We start from the raw sequence: 4,477 nt of genomic DNA, 5'->3' as shown, positions 1-4,477 counted from the left end.
TGGTCTGAAAGAACCTGCTAGCTCCAAAACATGCCACCTCTGCTTCCCTGGGGAGCCCACACCACAGCTACCACTTTCTGAGTCACACCATCTCTACTGCCATCCTGACAAATAGATGCCCCAGTCCTGCCTCTCTCTCTTCAGTTAAGTCAATTCCAATTAAGTCTTGTGTTGTTGGAACCTAAATCACACCAGGGATCCTAGCTGGAAGAGAGTCTGATATTTAGTTTTCCAGTCTCGAAGCTCAAGGAGGCCCAGGAGGAGATTGATATGGATGCTGAGCCAGCCATAACATATTTGCCTTATAAAATATTTCAAACCATCAGAAAAACACAGAGTGAAATTTATTGTAACACACATGCCCAAACGACTAGCTTAACAAATGTTAAAGTTTGTCATACTTGTTTCAGAATATTTTTAAGACATAAAATTTAACAGATTAATTTAGAAACCTATTTAGAATTCTTTGTAGATTTCATTCCCTTCCCCAGAGGCAACTTCAATTTTAAATTTTCATTTATTTTATTGATACATGCCAGGAAAATAGATCAAGAATATAAAACAAGTGTGAATAGTATCTCCAATACCAAATTTTCCATTATTTCTTATCAAAAAAGATATTTTGTACCCCTGTGGTGGACGCATACTTTTGGTCTCCTGGTATGAATCCTTAGCCCTCCTCTGAGAAGAAGAAATAAGGAAAAGTTCTTCTGATTTCTCCAGGTATGTCATTTCTCTCGAGGACATGTCCTTCACTGCCCACAGACCACAAGGAGTTTGCTGCCTCTGCCCATTAACAACTGAGATAAATGGAGATGACTTCTCCACTGTCCCAGATTTCACCTCCCCAGACCTGCTCTGAAGTGAATACGTACAGGAATCCATGAAGGTTGAAGCAGTTCTTGGCTAAAAGGGTTTGAATGCCTACACAGCTGAGATATACGGGGACAGGTATCTGGGAGGGTGCTTTTCACTCTAGGTTAATAGGTTTTCTTCCAGAATATCTAAAATCAAACAATTCTCACCACCCAATATAACCCATTTCTTCCTGAACCTGCCCTCCCCATAAAACAAACAAACAAACAAACAAACAAACATATTTTTTCCATGGACATCAGTTTGACTTTATTTCTTGCAAATGAGTGTCCTAACTTTATTATGCACAGAGAGCATTCGCAGACTCCCTGACCAGAGTCACCTCAGAGTGGAGAAACTCAAATTGCAATTACTTCTCCAAAGCTGAGAGAAAGAAAAGATGGACAAATGATATGGAAAGAAAAATCTCAATGCACAAACATTTCTCAAAACACAGACGAGATTTTTATACAAGATTATACTCAAGTTTTTTCCAGCGTGTGAATCATAGAATCCCCTCCTTTATTTTTTCACTTCTTTTCCAATATAATTCTATTAAAACACCTTGTGTCAAGTGACAACCCCCAGCAGCAGCTGATAGCACGTTTCTGTAAATAGGAAACTGTGATAATATGGTTGTACCGTACAAAACTAGAGACATGATTCTAATTACCCCATTTTTCTTTTACTTTCTTTTATTCAGTGGCATACTTATCTCTCCAGATCTGGTTTCTCTGTGGTAGAAACTGAGATTGTGCTCTGCAGTGATCTCTGTTTCTTCTTCCTTTTATCTTTGTAAGGGGCAATGGTTTGTCTGCAAAACTTTGTTGCCCCACGATTAGATTTTAGAAACCAAGACCTGCGATCTAACATGCATCACTTTTCAGAGCAGCTTTATTCCCGAGGCGGGAAAAAGAATAAGCTGACCTAGTCCTCTTGCGAAACAAATGATCATTCTTTCTTTAATTTAAAAGATGGCAAAATGATTTTTCTTTTTTTTCATTTAAAGGAAGGTGATTTATCTGAGAATTGTCAACAATAAATGATCATAGACCCTCTGCAATCATCTTGCCTGAGAGTTGGGATGATGCACTGGAACAGCACATAGACTGTAGAGTGAGTGCATTATCCCAACTCGGGCAAGCTGATTGCAGACACTAAGGACTGAATCTTGGCTCTTAAACTGAATACATGTGTAATTTGGGGCACAGCATTTTACCCCATTGATTCTGTTTCCTTATCTATAGTAAGGTCTAACACAGATTTGTAAGGATCATGTGAGATAAGTTTTGGGTGTGCCTTGTACATGGTATTTGTTCTATGTTACCATTCATTAGTTACCTTTCCCAAAACAAATTGATTTTTAAGAACAATCTTATAATAATGTTTACAATGATTCATTTTTATCCTTTGAAGAGTCTACAGTCATGCCACCCTGAACAAGCCCGATCTCGTCTGATCTCGGAAGCTAAGCAGGGTCAGGCTTGGTTAGTACTTGGATGGGAAACCACCTAGGAAGACCAGGTGCTGTAGGCATAAAAAATAAAAAATAATAAAAATAAAAAATAAGGGATTGTAAGCTGACAAAGTCCTTGCAATCTGTGAGGTCAACCAAGGGTTGCCTTGCCTAAAAACATTAAAATAAAAAAATAAATATCCTTCGAAGAAATGAAGTTGATGAAGAAATTTGCAATAGAAGCATTTGACATAGAATTTCTCATTCATTTCACCGTTAGTACTACTATATATGTGTATATTATATATATAAACATTTACAAAATATTTAAAATCAGAATAAACCCGGGAAGTATTATTTTCAATGTTTTATTACAAATTTTTGCTGCTTAAAATATGAGAAATGAACGTGAAATCTTCTCATTCCTAAACATTCACCCAGGGACCCTCAATATTAAAGCAGCAAGATAACTTCCGAAGTTTTGTGCAACATTTTTCCCATTGACTTCAATTACTATTTCAAGGAAAAAAATTCAGTATCATCGCTTAAATTTTGTTTCAGACACATTCTATTTCGAGTTTATGTCATCTTGTGTTTAAAACTGATTAAGCTCAAATAACCGTCAATAGTGGAACAGTTAAATAAACCATAGTACATCCACACAACACATGCCCCAAGTGGAAAAGGACCCCTCTGTGCTAATATGGGAAAGATTGCCCTAGCGGTAAGTGAAAAAGCAGAGTGTGAAACAGTGTAAAGTGTATAACTTTTTGTGAAAGAAAGAGAGGGGAATATAAAACTAGATTTGCTGTATGTACATAAAGTATTACTGGAAGGATACATGAGAAACTGTCCTGCTTCTAATATGAAGGAGGAAAAGATGGACAAGCAAAAAATTGGAGGGAGATTTTTTAATGTATTTATTTTTTTAATATTTTGATTTTTTTAATGTGATGGAATATGTATAAGAATATGGTTTTATAAAGGCCAAGGAATGGTATAAAATACTATTTAATGGAACAGCAGTTTATAGAATAGCGTGTCGAGCCTCGTGTCATATTTTGAAAAATTGCAAGTGTATGTGTTCCTACCATGGAGATATACAGTGGAATTTTCACCAAAATTATATGTATGGTAAGATTTCAGATCACTTTGCCTTTATGATTTATACTTTTTGAAATAACTTGAACATCTATGTTTTAAAAACACACTATTAATGATGGCTAACAAAAATCAAGGAAGCAAGGAAGAAAAAAAAACAAGAGAAAGAAAAGAAGATGAAAGAAATAAAGAAGAAAGTGCGGCTATAAAAATTTCCTCGCATTTCACTTTCTCTGATCTCACCCATCTGGTCTCCTCTGTTCAGCTTTTCTATTTTATTTTTCCATAGCACTTATCACTTTCCAAAACACGATATTTATTAAATCTATTGGTTTAAGTACAGAGAAAAAAAAAAAAAAGCCCAGTATTTAGTAGGTGCCGATAAATATTTGTGGAATGAATAAATGAGGTGATTCTACCAAAAGTCAGTGCCCCACATAACAGAATGATAGAACGTGCTTCATTGAATGACATCCCTATTTCAGAAGAAATGTTCTCACTTTGAATTTGCAGTTCTGTTTGCAAAAACGTAGTTTGTGAAGTCTTTATGGAATCATTCAACAATAGGAAAGTTTGTAAATACCTTCTATTCATTACTGTATGTCACTAAGGAAGAGGTTGTTGAGCTTACAAACAAGAAAATGGAGTACCCTGTTCTCTTCTTTTTCATTCTGTTTTCTTTTGTCCTTATCATCTTTTCCCTATATTCTCTCTTATCTCGACATCTATCTTTGTTGTAATTTAGATGGATGTATTCTCACTGTTATTGAGACTTCAACAACATTAGGTCTCAGGGAGGGAGAAGTTCCATGGGATTTGGACCAGTTTGGGGCTGGGAATTAATCTCTTTAGAGAGAATGGGCCTTTGTCCAAAAGGATGCAGCAAAATTGAGTTTGATTCAAACAGTGTAATATCAAAAAAGATACAAGCACAAGAACTATTGGGATATAACAGCAAAAGTCCAAAAAGAGAGTCATTCTTGAGAGGAGACTCTAAGGAAATGTTCTGAGTTAGTGTTTCTTTAACACAAGACTTCCCTCAGCCTTTAGGATGATACTGTATTA

General features: G+C 35.9%; 1 pseudogene; it reads left to right on the top strand.

The window, feature by feature from the left end:
• Positions 1–2,272: 2,272 nt before the first annotated feature.
• On the top strand, positions 2,273–2,391 carry LOC111742565 (annotated as a pseudogene).
• Positions 2,392–4,477: the final 2,086 nt, after the last annotated feature.

This window comes from Pteropus vampyrus, unplaced genomic scaffold (genome assembly GCF_000151845.1).
Source record: "Pteropus vampyrus isolate Shadow unplaced genomic scaffold, Pvam_2.0 Scaffold96, whole genome shotgun sequence".
Taxonomy (NCBI): Eukaryota; Metazoa; Chordata; class Mammalia; order Chiroptera; family Pteropodidae; genus Pteropus; species Pteropus vampyrus.
Note: the sequence above shows the minus strand (reverse complement) of the source record. Positions and strands in the feature narration are given on the sequence as shown.